Source organism: Typopeltis vanoorti, chromosome 3 (genome assembly GCF_054136105.1).
Source record: "Typopeltis vanoorti isolate ZY-2024b chromosome 3, IOZ_Tvanoo_1.0, whole genome shotgun sequence".
NCBI lineage: Eukaryota > Metazoa > Arthropoda > Arachnida > Uropygi > Thelyphonidae > Typopeltis > Typopeltis vanoorti.
Genome location: NC_143551.1, coordinates 78,350,124 through 78,366,807, shown reverse-complemented (window position 1 = coordinate 78,366,807; position 16,684 = coordinate 78,350,124).

Sequence of the window (16,684 nt, the reverse complement as noted above, 5' to 3'; positions counted from 1 at the left end):
TCCAATCCATCTCTCAAATTCATGAATTAAAATTGGTTCTGAACACCATCTTGTATACAGACTAGTTTAGTCTTCTGACTTGTTTCTCTATTAATCTATATAAATTTATTCAGTTGATCATACCATAGCATCTATGCTAATTCTGTTATCCGTTTCATATTTGTTTCCCATCTTCACTAAAAATTGTGCTTTTTGCAAGTTTAATTTAATTTCAGCAATAGCTGAAATTAAATTAAACTTGCCAAGAAATTATATTATGGTTTTATCCTTTATTGGAGTGTAAGCAAATAAAGTTTGCATGTGAAAATGACTAGACTACTTGTATATAAAGGCTAAAATGACTTTGTGTTAATTGTTTGTATCCCATAATGCAAAGCATTCACGCTTGTATTATGGGAAGGGCTACTATCCAGACTGGTTTTGATCTTTGCATAGGTGCTATTAAGCTGGGGGGGGGGGATGCTCTCTCTTTGAAAAAAAACTGAGTAATCAAGTAGAACCATTCTGCTCTCCAGGAAGCAAGCAAACGTCAAGTCAAACATTATTAAATGTTATCCATGGGAACCAGACCCAGAGGAGATACCAAGGTTGAATTAATGCAGAGGCCATACATTTCTCATATATACAAGTAGTAAAAATGTGTATCACCTTATTATTAATTCTAATTAAAGTCTTCCATATATCTGGTAGGATTAAACCATGGTTCCTGTCGAGGTTATTTGTGGAACGAGCGACTGTAGCAGCTTCTTTGAAGATTCTGGAACGGTAGTTTTCCCTCTATATATGGCATAAGACTTTTATTCCATTCAATAATGTGGTTGGTTGTAGAGAAGTGGGAAGAAAGGCCAGAAATATCTTGTCTGTTGTTTCTAACATAGCTGATGTGTTCCTTTTGTCTCACTTCGAAGCTTTTAGACGTCTGACCAATGTAACTTAGACCACAAGAACAGCGGATGTTATAAACTCCTGCATGTTTGTAGAAAGGATTGAAATCTTTTGGTGATCTTAGAAATTTCTGGATAGTTTCAACTGGCTTGAAGGTCACTCTAATATTATGTGGTTTTAGGAGGCGAGCTAGTTTTTTGGAGATGGTACCAATGTATGGAATAGTTATAGTAGTTATATATTGGGTGGTATATCAGAGAAGAGAATCTTGTTAACAAATCCTCTAGGATAGCCATTTAGGAGTAGATCGTTTGATATTTTATTTAATTCTTCTTGTAGATCATTATGATCCGTGGTGAATTGTATAGCTCTTTTCTTTAGCATATGAATAATGCTGAGTTTTTGGGAGATGTGGCGTGATGAGCTAAAGTTTAGATAACGTCCAGTATTTGTTGGTTTCTATAAACTGATAAGTTGGCACTGTTATTTTCTTTTCTGTATTATGATGTCTAGGAATGGTAGTTGTTTGTACTTTTCAAGATCTAGTGTGAATTTGATAGTATGGTACCTCAGTGTATCGCCTCCTTAAACCACACAATATTAGAGTGATCTTCAAGCCAGTGGAAACTATCCAGAAATTTCTAAGATCACCAAAAGACCTTTCTACAAACATGCAGGAGTTTATAACATCCCTTGTTCCTGTGGTCTAAGTTACATTGGTCAGACATCTAGAAGCTTCGAAGTGAGACAAAAGAAACACATCAGCTATGTTAGAAACAACAGACAAGATATTTCTAGCCTTTCTTCCCACTTCTCTACAACCAACCAACCACATTATTGAATGGAATAAAAGTCTTATGCCATATATAGAGGGAAAACTACCGTTCCAGAATCTTCAAAGAAGCTGCTACAGTCACTCGTTCCACAAATAACCTCGACAGGAACTAGGGTTTAATCCTACCAGATATATGGAAGACTTTAATTAGATCAATAAACATACAAGAAATGAACTTCAGCGTGCAAACTACAAAATGCACCTCAACAAGTAAATCATGTATCCGTGACACGCATATTGTTTCATGCGCACTACTATTTTGTTATTGAAATAGAATTGTCAGTTAACGTATAACTTGTAATTTTCATTTCTTTACTTTCCTGATTGTACCCTGAAGAAGCCGACAGCACAAGCTGGCGAAACTAGTTGGTAATTAAATTAGTTATTCATCTACATTTGACCAATATCTAAATAATAGTTAATTTTCTTTAATCTTTGTGGTCAATAATTAACAATTTCTAGTTATTCGATTTAGTTTGGATATCCTGTATAAAGCAAAGAGCTGAGATTAACATCTCTAATTTCAGTATCAGGTTTAATGCCATGTTCCTTCATAATGTGCATCATTGTCTCACACCTGATCTTTTTAGCTGCTGTGATGATTTTAGTTTTTTCTGCTGCTGTCTTCATACACAGAATTGTGTGAGCCTCCTAGTTCCATTAGTGGTGTCGTGTGCAGCCAACATTCGCTAGTTTATCAGTAGAGAGAGAGAGAGAGTTGTCTAGTTATATGGGTTAACATGCTATGGGGAAATTATAAGAACCATGGAGCTCTAATAACTCTTCAGAAGGTTGGAATGCAGCCACCTGTTATTTTCAACATGTTAAAAACACTCAGGATCAGTAGGATATTTGTGTAGCACACTATTAACCATTATAACCATACAGAAGACATATGACTGCCAAAGAACAGGTCAACCACACTGCATTAGGATGCAAGGGCTATGAAGACATGCTTCCACTGTAATCCTGTGAGAACGAAAAAAAGCGATGTCACCAGAGATGAACATTTTGTAGAGAACAATGTTACATGTACTAACTGGTGACCAGCGGTATGCAAAAAACAGAGACAGATATTCTTTACAGATGAAGCTTTTCACCATTGAAGAGTTGTTTATCGACCAATATGACTGCACAGCACAATAGCAGCCATGATTTGGAGAGGTCATCACCCCACGTCAGTGATGGTTTGGTGAGGGGGGGGGGGTATCCAAGTTGCATTTCGGTGAGAAAGGGGTCAAAACCTCTGCCAAACTGTATTACCATACTGGAACATGTGTCCTGAACAGCACCTTATTTCATGGTAGGCAGCGGACCTTTCAACAGGATTCAGCTCCTGCACACAAGGAGAGGACTACACAACAGTAGTTGTAGGCAAAATGTGCCTGACCATATTTCACTATTCGATTGACCATCTGGAAGTCCTAATCTGAATCCATTGGACTTCAAATTGTGGTTAGAGCTTGAGAGTAGCCTGCAAGAAATGACACCCCAGCATTTTCATTGGATATTGTGTGCACCAACATTTATATGTTGCCTCACGGACTTTAGGTATGCATGAAGGTAAAAGGGGGTAATTTCGAATATTGAGTGCTGCTATATGCATGTTATGTGTGTGGTTTATATGTGCTGAAAGCTGTAAGTGATTTACTGATAGATGAAAGATTTATGCACTGTTCAAGTGATAACAGTATTTATGGCTGGACCAGGATTTTGAGCCGCCTCCTTAGTTGATTTTGATTATGCCATTTGGTTGCAGAGACCTGGGTTCGAGTTCTCTCTCTCTAGGATGCAAAGAACCTTCTTCAGGGTTTTTCAGTTGAAGGTGAGTTAGCCAGTCTCATAAAGTGGTGTCAGGGTTTTTTCATCCCACAAAACAGGCAAACCTGCCAGAATACATGTAATCAATCTATAGACAGAGAATATTATAGGAATAAAAATTAACTACATTATTCCTTCGGATCTGATTTTGAAAGCCTGCATGGTCTACACATAAAGCAGGAAGGAATTTCATATTTTACTTTTCTACTGCATTAATGAAGGCATTTGGTAGTCTGATGCAAAAGTGACCATGCAGTAATAACTTGGGAGATTATACAACATGAGGAATATTCTGTTAAGAAAGGGTATATGTGGAACTACAAGGCAGGTGATTATGACAAACTTAGGAGGAAGCTTAATCTGTACCATAGTATAAAACTGCAGGATAAGGATATTAATAGTGCATGGGAGATAGTTAAAGGTCATCTAGAGGACACAATATTAAATTGTATACCAAGGTAAGGAGGTTAATCAGGTAGAAGTTAGATGGATGAGTAATATCATTCAGCACGAGCTGCAGAAGAAGAAAATGCTATGCAGGCTATATAAAGAGAAAAGTGACCAGCATGGCAAGAAAGGCAAAATCAGATTATGAGGAGAATCTGCCAAGCAGGCCAAAGGAAATCTTTTAGAATTCTTTTGTTAGCTGGCAAGTAAGAGGAAGAATGACTATGAAAAATTAACCTTAATGAATGATGATGGTAATGAGATGACAGAAGCAGATAAAATAGTTGAGTTACTGAGTTACTACTTTGCAAGGATATATCATCCAAGTGAGGTTACTGCTTTAACAATGTGACAGACACTAATGTGAGAACAGAGGTGGATGAATTGGAGGTTCTTAGGATATTGCAGAGTTTCAGTGTAATACAGCTATGGGATTAGATGGGATATCATCTCGGGTGTTTCGAGAATGTATATTGGTAACTAGCAATGCCTTTGACTAGGCTCTTTAAGTCTCAGCTCTGGTAGAGTTCCAAGGCAATGGAAAGAGGGCAGAAATAATTCTTTTGCATAAGGGAGATTATAAGACTACAGTAGCAAATTATAGACCATTCAGTATCTCAGGCTTCATGGTAAAAGTACTGGAAGAATTGGGCAAAAAGAGAATTCAAGAATGGGTGGATAAAAATATGATACTGTATGAGTGGTAACATGGCTTTTGTGAAGTGTCAGTCATGCCTTAGTAATTTAATAACTTTGTATAACAGATACTGAGTTGGATAATGGAAATGGCTGTGCAGTGATTCTGCTGGATTTTGCAAAGGCATCTGATAGAATACCACATGGAACTCTGTTATGCAAATTAGAACAAATGGGGATAAATATGACACTGGTTATATGGATAAGAGGGTGACTGCTGGACAGATATCAAAAAGTGCTATATATGGAGGAGCAGCATGTAGGTGAAAGCAGGTGACTGGCAGTGTGTTGCAAGGTTAGTGTTAGAACCACTATTGTGTATATTGTACATAAATGATAGGAAATATTCAGTTGTTTGCTGATGATGCAAAATTAGGTAGAGTAATAGTTAATCAAGGCTGTAGAGAGCTTGCAGGACAATTTAAGTAGGCTGTCAGCATGGGCAAAAGATAATGGGTGTTAGTTTAATGTGGAGAAATGTAAAGTTATATATTTTGGGATAAATAGATTACAAGCTGTATACCACATTGATGGGACTGTACTCCAGGAAATAGATGAAGCTTGAGATTTAGGGGTGGTAGTGGACAGAGTTAAAATTTTGAGTACAGATTGATAAGGTAGCACATAAGATTACTTGACTATTGAAGAATGCATTAGCAAGTAGAGATAAGGAAGTATTTGTTGTTATTGCTCTTTATAAGGCCTTGATATATTCACATCTGGATGACTGCTCAAATCTGGTCTCCTCGGTTTCTTAGGAATGAGGAAGCAGTGGAGAAGATTTAGATGCGAGCAACCTAAGATGATGAATAGTCTGTGGAATGTTCCCTGTTAGGGTAGATTGTGGGTGTGTTGATTGCAGAGGTTGGTTAATAGGAGAAAAAGAGGGGATATCATAGAAACGTTTAAGTTGCTTAAAGGGTTTTATAGGATTGGTGCAGGAGAAATGTTTCAGCACTTGGCTATAGGGGATCAGAACAAGCATTCATCTCTGTAAACTTTTTTTTTAAAGCTGTGATTAGTAGGATTGTGAGGACTAGGTTTTTTTGCTTTGTGAGTCTTGGATGAGTAAAGTGGTTGCCAAAGTCATTTGTGAGTGCTTTGTCTGTTAATAGGTTCCAGGAGAGGTATGATAGATTGGGTCTTCAGCAATGAATCTTTGGACTCCGTGGAAGTGCCCATACAATAATAATAATAATCTTTGTAAATCATTTTCATTTTATTGCTAGTATGAATATATCGTGAACAGTAGCGCACTCAGGATATAATCTTGGGGGGGGAGTTGGGTAGCTGATTTGAGAATACACACTATGCATCACTTACGACCTTTGACTGAGCATCTGCAATGATCGCTAATTCATAAGTAGTATAAAAATAGAAGACAAAACACAACATAAATTTAAAAAACGAATTTTAATTTAATCTTCCAAAAATAAGATTTTTGGAAAATATTCTAGTGTTTTTTTTTCTTTGTGGGGAGTCAGGGCCCCTTGCCCCCCCCCCCGGGTATGCCACTGATTGTGAACATATCCAATCGTTCTTAGTTTTTCATTTTCAAACATCAGTCCTGCGGCATTCTACCATTGAACACACTGTTGCAATGGATGCAGTTCGTGGCCCATATATGCATAATGGAAGTGAATAAAAATGTGTTATTTATGCTTGTGTTACTTTTCTCCTTACACACAGAAAAATTACTACATCTACATTCAGTACAGCCCCCTGGTGAGTTTTGGAACTTTTTTCTCAGATATCGCTTCTGCATGTTGCACAGAGTATTCCTGCAAAGTTTCACAGCATTTGGGATAGTGCTTTACGAGGCCTTAAACAGGAATACTTTAATTTTGATCACCCTGTAGTTTGAATATGTGAAACATGGTTGGATGAGAATGATATCCTGATGGGAATAAAAATGGAAGGATATATTTTTTCCAAGAAAACACTGTGGAGGCAATAGAAGATGAATAATAATCAGTTGCATGATGACTACAAAGAATAGGCTAGGAAGGAGACTTGGTAAAAGCAGCACAAGTGCAGTATATAGCAGAAATTAGCATCAGCGAAGCCAAAAAAAATCCTAGTGAGTTCTTTCGATATGAGGCAAAGTAGAAAAAAGAATGACTATGCAAGGATGATGATAGTTGATGGCAATGATAGATTGTAACTGATGCAGAAGATATAAACTATGCAGTGAGCAGCATATTTCATTCTCAAAGAGATATCGTGAGAGGCTCCTGAGGGTATGTGGACTGATGATGAACGAGCAGGAGGTATATGAGGAATTAAATAAACTTTATGATAATAAGGCAGCGGGACTTGACAATACATCACAACATGTCTTGACGTACTTCTTTAGAGTCGTGGTTTTCAACCTTTTTTTTTAATAATTGTAACCCCAACACCAAAACTGAAAATTTTCAGTATGACTTTTTAAAACATGTAAAACACAAAATGAACTATAACATACTATATTAACACAGGTATTTAACTGTAATAACAATTAAATGAATCTTATGATTAATTTCCACCAAAAAACACAATATTGTTGTGACATAAATTAGAAGTTAAATGAAAAGGAAATGTTGATATGACATTAAATTATATGAGTGGGCATGCAAGACATATTACATTGATTGATGCAGACTGTTACTAAATCCTCATATAATGCTGTACTTTAAAGTACAATGTTGTACTTTAACATACTGGCAGTAACACTGCCATGTAAAAGAGTTTCCAGGAAGAAATAGAAAACAACCCACAATAAGACTCACTCATGATTTTAAGCTTTCCGAGAACCACATAGCTATATACTCAGAGATTGAACAATCAAAATATTTGAAAATCACATGATTTGTCAACTCCTGCTAGATTGAAAAAAAGATAGGTAAAACATTTAATTATTTATCTTTAGAGTGACATTCTGGGAATTACAGAGAACAGATTGAATGAAGATCATTTCAGAAGACAGGATGTGAGAGTTGTTTACTGAGGTCATTCAGAGTATCATGGGATTGCTCTGGTACTGAGAAAAGATTAGGTGAGATACTTTTTTATTAGGCTAAAGGCTCATCCTCACAATGTGTCAGTTGTAGTTGTTTATGCACTCTATACAGATAAGCTTGATGAAGAGAGGAGTTCTGTGAAAACCTACAGACTATTTTGGACTGCCTTCCAAGGATGGATATACTTTTCATCTTAGGGGACCTCAGTGCAATGCAAAAGTGAGAGAGAGAGAGAGTATGACAGTTGTTGGAAGTTTTTCCACTTGGTTATGCTATAAATTAAAGATACCGAGAAATTATATACTTGGTTTAATCCTTTATCCAAGTTAAAGAATTAAGCAAACAAAGTTTGTGCCTGAAATATAATCAGAACTGGCAACTCGTGTGTATATATATATATATATATATATATGACTTCACATCACTTGCCTTAGTATCCCATAATGCAAAGCACATCCATATGGGCTTCATATAATGCTATGCATTATGAGAAGAGGTTACTACCCAGACCAGTTTTGACCTTCATTGAGGTCTCGTCAGTCGGAGCCAGACCCAGACGTGATACTAAGGTTGAAGTAATGCGAAGTCATATTTTCATATACAAGTAGCCAAAAGGTGTCACACCTTATTATTAAAATACTCTGGATATCAGGTGCAAACTTTGTTTGCTTACACTTGGATAAAGGATTAAACCAAGTATATAATTTCTTGGCATCTTTAATTTATAGTATAACCAACTGGAAAAACTTCCAACAACTATCTCTAATCCAGAGTATTTTAATAAGAAGGTGTGACACGTTTTAACTACTTCTATATGAAAATATGACTTCAGCCTTATTTCAACCTTGGTATTACTTCTAGGCTTGCCCCCACTGACAAGACATCAATAAAGGTTGAAAGCAGTCTGGGTAGTGCATAGCATTATACATGTCTGTAAGGATATGTGCTTTGAATTATGACAATGGCAAGAAACTGTATCACTCAAAATCAGCTAAAGGCAATATTATCACACAATACAAAGGTGAGGATGTTACCTTTGCCTCATCTTTAGTATTCAACACTAAATAGGAGGCTAAACTTCTTCAGTGGCAGGCAATATCATGTAGAATGATGTGGACAAATATCAGAATGGGGAACTACAAGTAGGTCCTTGTTGGGGATCTAAATAGCATAGTAGGAAATGATTGTCAGACATACAAAAATATATTGGAAAAATTTGGAGAAAAGAGCAAAGCTAATAATAATGGAAAATACCTGTTGGATTTCTGTTCAGGACATGGACTGGTTATTACTAACACCATGTTCCAACATAAAAATGTGCACAAATTCACATGGAGAGAAGAGGTAAGGAATAAGAAAAATCTTGACTATGTTATTGTTGATAGTGATGTTTTCCCACTGGTGCAGGACACCAGAGTGTACAGAGGATTTGAAATTGGTAGCAATCACTATTTAGTCTTGAGCAGGATAAAACTAAATTTCATATTGAAAAGAATAACATGTAAGAAAGTTTTAAAGAGAATAAAAGTTGACCAGCTCTCAGATGTGAACCATAGACTAAAATACACAAACATTATTATTGAACTAAAAAATGAGAGAGTTTGAGAACAGGAACCAAACCTTGGAGATTTAGTGGTAAGCCCTGAAGAAAACATTCATTGATTCAGCCAGAGAGGCATGTGGGAGGGTTGTCTGCAACGAGAGAAAAATCTGAACTCCATGATGGACACAGGGGAAGTGAAGGAAAAGAAGAAAGCATATCAAAAGTTCCTGGCAAATAAGTCAGCTTGTGCTCTTAGAGAATACAGAGACAAATGTAAGAAAGCTAAACAGTGTGTAAAACTAGCTTAACAAAAGTCATAGAAAGACTTTGGCAGGAATATAGAAAATAAATATCAGGAAGGTGGCAAAATATTCTGGAGGCTGTCAAAAAACCTCAGAAATGGAGGAAAGAGTACTTTTCAAGGAATTAGAGATGACAAAGGTGACATGAAAACTGGAGAAAAAGATATCCTTGATATATGGAGTAATTGCTTCGAGAAATAGCTAAATGAAACAAGTAGTGACAGCACAGTGGTAAAAAACACTCGACAGGTATGCAATCAGGAATATATATTCATACTTGAAGTAGAAAAAGCCATCAAAAACCTGAAATGTGGAAGGCAGCAGGAGTAGATGATATTCAACCAGAAATGCTTAAATATGGGAGGTATAAAAGTCTTGCAGTGGTTGCACTGCATAGTTCAGAAGGCCTGGACAGAGAAACGAATTCCAGATGATTAATGCTACAGTTATATGGGGCAGGGGCGTAGATAGAGCTGTTGCCGCCCCTCTCAATACACACCAAAAATACTACAAAAAGTCAAAACGACGTATAGGGAAATAAATTAAAACACTATGTTTATTTTTGAAGTAAAAATTTAATTTCAACATTCTAAAATGTTATTTTTCTTGCTTTTCCGTTAGCAAAATCGTCAATGACATTGGCGAAGTCTATTTCATTGTAATGTAGGTAACTGTTAATCAAATTTTGTTTAGAAAAACTCCTCTCACAGCTAGCAACACTTACAGCAATTGTAAGGAAAATTCGCAGTAGTATTACAATATTTGGAAATGAGTTCTCGAGACTGTATTTTAGAATTAACTGCAAAAGTTCAAAAAGGTTCAAAGTGCTGCACCCCCCCCCCCCCAGCTACGCCACTGCAATGGGGCATTATATCAAGCAATACTTAGTCCTTAATTGATTTGTAAGTCAGCAGTTAGAATTGAAGGAAGTATAGGAAGATGGTTTGGTATTAAATCTAGTGTCAGACAAGGATGTAAATTATTCCCTCTGTTATTATATTATCTGTATGGATCATTGGCACCCAGGGAGGGTGGCAAGGGGCCCTGTTCCCCCCAAAAAAAGAAAAAGGGAAAAACACTAGAAAAATTTCCAAAAATCTCCCAATTCAAATTCTTTTTTTTTTTAAATTTATGTTGTGTGTGTCTTTTCTTCCACAATTCTTCTCAACCGTTTTATACTAGCATAAATCTTACCAGGAACATTCAGTAGTGAAATACCTCTGTAATTCTCACATTCAGTTTTATTTCCCTTTTTATATATTAGTACTATGAGAGCTCTACTCCAATCATCGGGAATTCATCCCCCTGTCCACGCCTTCTGAACTATGCAGTGCAACCACTGTAAGACTTTTATACCACCATACTTAAGCATTTCTAGTAGAATATTATTATTATTATTATTAAACAAGACCTCATGGAGTCAAAGACTCATCTAGGAGGTCCTTTTATCTCACACACATCTCATCATACCGGGTCTTAAACACATTCAAACTCCCTGCAGACACCACACTCTCAGGCAAGGCATTCCAATCATTCACAACTCTGCACGAAAAAAACCTGCCTCTCACTCCCCTACTCACACCCTCTTTATACAGTTTCCAGGGATGACCTCTTGTTCTCCCCTGATCTCCCACTATTCTCTGTAGAACTTCTCCACCATTGATCCTATAACAACCCCTTACCAACTTGTAGGTCTCTATCATATCTCCCCTCTTCCTTCTCTCCACTAGACTCTGCAAATTACATCTTTTCAATCTTTCCTCATACTCGACATTCCAGAGGTCAGAAACTACCTTAGTCAGTCGCCTTTGGACCCTTTCCAACATCTCTTCATCCTTCTGAAAACCAGGTGACCAAATCTGGGCACAATAGTCCATGTATGGCCTAATCAAAGCCTTATACAATGGAACAAGAATCTCCCTACTTCTACACGTCAGTGTCCTCCTCATCATTCCCAGAAGTCTTTGTGTTGTCTTCACAATTTTGGCAATGTGTCCCCTAAATTTTAGATCCTTATCCACTATCACTCCCAGATCTCTTATTTCCTCTACTTCCAACAATATATTCTCACCAAGCATAAATTCTGCATCCCATCTTTGTTTTCCAAATTTTAAAACCTTACATTTTGCAACATTGAACTCACATCCCCATTTGCTTGCCTAATCACTCAATTTATTCAAGTCTTCTTGCAAGGCCACAACATCTTCACTACTCTTTATGGTTCGTCCCAACTTTGCATCATCTGCAAACAATTTAGTTCTGCTGCCTTTCTGCATTTCAAGCCTTCGATGGCTTTTTCTACTTCAAGTATGGATATGTATTCCTGACTATATGCTTGTTGCGTGTTTTTTACCACTGTGTTATTACTGCTTGTTTCATTTAGCAATTTTTCGAAGTAATTACTCCATACTTCAAGGATATCTTTTACTCCTTTTTTCATGTCACCTTTATCATCTCTAATTCCTTTTGCAGCACTCTTTCCTCCATTTCTGAGCTTCTTCAACAACCTCCAGAATATCTTACCACCTTCTTGATATTTATTTTCTATGTTCTTGCCAAAGTCCTCCCATGACTTTTGTTTAGCTAGTTTTATACAGTAGAAAGTATTTTTAACTTGGGTATAATTATGTTAAAGATACCAAGCTATTTTAAACCTGGTTTTACTCCATTTTTTCCAAGTGAGCAAACAGACAAAATGCCAAGTTTGCACCTGCAATTGATGCAAGACTAGCTGATCCTACAGGTAGTGCAAGACCAAGGCAACTCGTGGTAAAGGTGGAGCAAGCTCTGATCACTAATCTTAATATTTACCCTTAATGCCAAAACACATCTCCAAGAAGGGGATGTATGATGTTTTGTATTAAAGTGGGCCCCTTGCCTTTAATACAAAACATCATACATCCCCTTCTTGGAGATGCGTTTTGGCATTAAGGGTAAATATTAAGATTAGTGATCAGAGCTTGCTCCACCTTTACCATGAGTTGCCTTGGTCTTGCACTACCTGTAGGATCAGCTAGTCTTGCATCAATTGCAGGCGCAAACTTGACATTTTGTCTGTTTGCTCACTTGGAAAAAATGGAGTAAAACCAGGTTTAAAATTGCTTGGTATCTTTAACAGTTTTATACAGTGTTCACATTTGTCTTTGTTCTACATTTGTCTCTGTATTCTCTAAGAGCACAACCTGACTTATTTGCCAGGAATTTTTGATATGCTTTTTTCTTTTCCTTCACTGCCTCCAGTGAAGGAAAGTTACTTCCAGTGTTCACCATGGAGTTCTGATTTTTCTATCTTTGCAGACAACCCCACCACATGCCTCTCTGGCTAAATCAATCAGGGGTGATCTTCAAGGTTTGCCACTGAATCACCAAGGTTTGGTTTCTGTTCTCAAACTCTTTCATTTTTTCTTCAATAATCTTTGTGTATTTTAGTCTACAGTTAACATCTGAGAGCTGCTCGACTTTTATTCACTTTAAAACTTTCTTACATGTTATTCTTTTCAATATGAAATTCAATTTTATCCTGCTTAAGACTAAATAGTGATCACTTCCAATTTCAAATCCTCTGTACACTCTGGTGTCCTGCACCAGGGAGAAATAATCACTATGAACAATAACATAGTTAATAAAACTTTTCTTATTCCTTGCCTCTTCTCTCCATGTGAATTTGTGCGCAATTAATAATAACCAGTCTATCTCCTGAGCAAAAATCCAACAGGTATTTGCCATTATTATTAGCTTTGTTCTTTTCTCCAAATTTTCCCAAAATATTTTTGTATGTCTGACAATCATTTCCTACTCTGCTTTTTAGATTCCCAACAAGGACCAACTTTTCCTTTTTCATTGTGTCAGTAGCTTACTCCAGAGCCTCAAAAAATTCTTCCACTTCTACCTTAGCAGAGCCTTCTGTGGGACCATAGACACAAATAAGTTTCATTGTCCAGTTCCCCATTCTGATATTTGCCCATATCACTCTACTTGAGACTGCCTGTCATTCAAGAAGATTAGCCTCGTATTTAGTGTTGAATACTATGGCTACTTCTTTTCCTTGGTTGTCATTGCTTGAATATAACATTTTGTATTTATTGCTCAGAAAGATCTCACCAGTTTTTGTCTTTTTTGTTTTAGTCACCCCTATTATATCTATCTGGTACTTATCTAATTTCTCGGCTAGCTCCATTTCTTTGCCACTCAGGCTTCTTATGTTGATAGTACCTATCTTCAACTCTGGTGATATTGAGTTGGGGTGTGTTTTCAGATTTGTTCCAGTAGCTGACTTTTCGCTGTTCGCCCTGGTTCCCTGGCGAAAAGAATGGGGGCTTTGTTTAACCGGGCGACACCCCAGCCAGCATGAAATTTTGGCGTGTTGTACCATCATTTTATATTTAGGTTTAAGTCAATAAGAATACAATTTGGTCTGCTAAATCCCAAATTTCCAGCCCATCCTCGTTCGTTTTCAGTATCCAGGTAGATACCCAACAGGGTGCACCACGAGAAAGTGAGGATTGGACATTAGGTCAGAAGCTCTGGTTGGTTCTCCGCATTCCTTTAAAGGTTATGTGGAGGTCTCCTCTCAGTTATTTGACCCTTAGGCACCCCTGTATTGGAGATTGATTCTCTAAATGACACCAGCAAATTGTGTATGGTGGGGCAGTATCTTAGAAGATGAAGGCAAGCAGTGGTATGCCATAACTGATTGGTTAATAATATTTTATGTGGATTGATTGAGGATTTTCAGCTGCTATTTGGTAGAATTATAAGGAATGATGCTGATTCAGGAAGCAAATAGATTTTTAGCTTGGAAAAATGAATAGGGTTTTAGTTTTATTATTAATAAGTGCAAGGTGTTTTACTTTGGAATGTAGAGGTATAAGACGTGTACTGTATTGGTGGAACTGTAATTCACTAAACTCTGCTTTTTTAGATTTATTATTATTATTTCTACATGATACCTCCAGGGAGTCCATAGACTCATCGAGGGAGGGCACTTGCTCTACAACTCTGTCTCTACCAACTACAACAAATGGCAACTACACCAATGCCATCTACCTCCCACCACCACCATTAGTATTTTCACATCACAACTGAAACTAGGTGTGATGTGGAAAAACACTATAGGGGAGGATCTAGAGACAGACCTGTATAAACCATTGATAACACTCGCAATGTGTTCTCTGAACATGAGGCACCTGTCAGCCATCACTCTGTTGTGAATTACATTATTTTAATAATAATCATTAATAAAGGTGGAATTTCTATTCAATAAGTAATGAAATTCACTTTCTCTTACTACTGCTCTGTATTTTGATATAAAATCACTATTCCACAGCATGCATTGTTTAATATCTTAATACTGTTTCTATTCTGTTGATTAACATATGTACAACTATGAGGTTCGTTATACTTTAAATGCATTGCTAGAATTGCTTTAAATGCTGGAAAATATGATGTTGTTGATGCTCACCACCACTCTAATATCACATAACTAGTGTCCTGTGTGCACAAAATATCTCAGGGCCATAGGAACTTCTGTATCATCCTATACTTTTTTTTTTTACTTTGTTAAATTCAGTCAGGGGTAGTCAAAATTTTAAACAGTGTAACTTCCTTCTTGGAAATAAAGATTTCAGAATAGAATTTGAAAACTTAGGAGGTGCTTGCAACTACTGGGTGCCCTGGATTTAGGTACTATCTTTGTGCTCAATTTGATAAAAGAGATAAGTACCATGCTTAAAAATAAACATACTCTTGTATGAGAAAGGGAGGGGTGAGAAAGTGAGATTGAGTACAGTGTTTGGAAAAGTGTATTTGCAGAATTTGGTAGATAGCAATAGGAGTAGGAGAGGTAATATGATTTAGACATAAGTTATTGAGAGATGTTTCCTAAATAGATACTGTGCAGATTTTTCCAAAGGGACACACACAGAAAGAGCTACATCCAAAGTTGTGCAAATGAGCAAGAAGTTAGTTTTTTGTGGAAAGCAGTGGGTGTATGTCTTGCATTCCCTGTGAGTGTGCAGACAATGAATGATTTTGCAGTATGGTGTGATCAGTTTTTTGTTGGACACAATGAGAGCTGAGAATGGCTCTCATGTGTCCTGTGAGTCTATAATAATAAATTCTGTATTAATACATTTTAAATCAGTTTATCGCTTATTACCATCAGACCTCCAGTCACAAGCACCATGATGGACATGTCTACTCTGACTGTCACTGTATCATGCCTTCTCTTAAATTTATTCATTGTTAGTGAATTCAGTAATTTCTCTCCCCCCTCCTTGATCTCTATACATAATATCATCCTCTTAGTTTCCCTGCCCTTACTCAACTTTTGTGCTAATCTTCCTATTACCCCCCCCCACACACACACACTGAAAAATTTCTTCATCTAAAACTTGTCTTACCAGTTCAATATGTGATTATCCTTTATCCCTCTAATCCCAATTTTGTCTGATGACTTGCCCTGTTCACTGCATCATGCCTTCTCTTAAAATTAAAAGATCTGCAAAATTATGTACAATCTGATGAATGCTGCAAGTGGAACTGTGCTCAAAAAAGAACTCCACTTAAATAAGAGGCAAGCAATCATTCATCCTGCCCTTGAGCGAAAATTCTGTTGAGAATTCTGAATGCTTCATGTTGTCTATTTTTAACAACTGAATCTTTACAAATGGATTTTTAGATTCCCACTCAAAATTGAAACATATATATCTGTAGTATAGGTGAAGAAGCAAATTAATTTCATATTATTATTATTATTCAGGCCTCCATGGAGTCAAAAGACTCATCATGGGAGGTCCTTCCTAAGAACATAAAGTCTGTCAAGACTCATTGAGGGGAGGTCCCCCTTAAGAAAAACAAAGTCTATCATACCACTCTTTAAACTCATTGACCGTTCTCGCTCCCACCACCACATCAGGCAATGCATTCGACGGTTCAACCACCCTCCATGCAAAGAAACCACTCCTTACCATTTTGCTCACAGTTTCCTTTCGTAACTTCCAGGGATGGCCTCTTGTCATCACTCCATCCCGCTGTTCAACCAAGCGAAAGAATTCCCCAGTGTCAACCCTGTAACCACCTCTCAACAGTTTAAGAGTCTCAATCATATCACCTCTCCTCCTTCTATCCACCAACTCTGCAGTCCACATTCCCT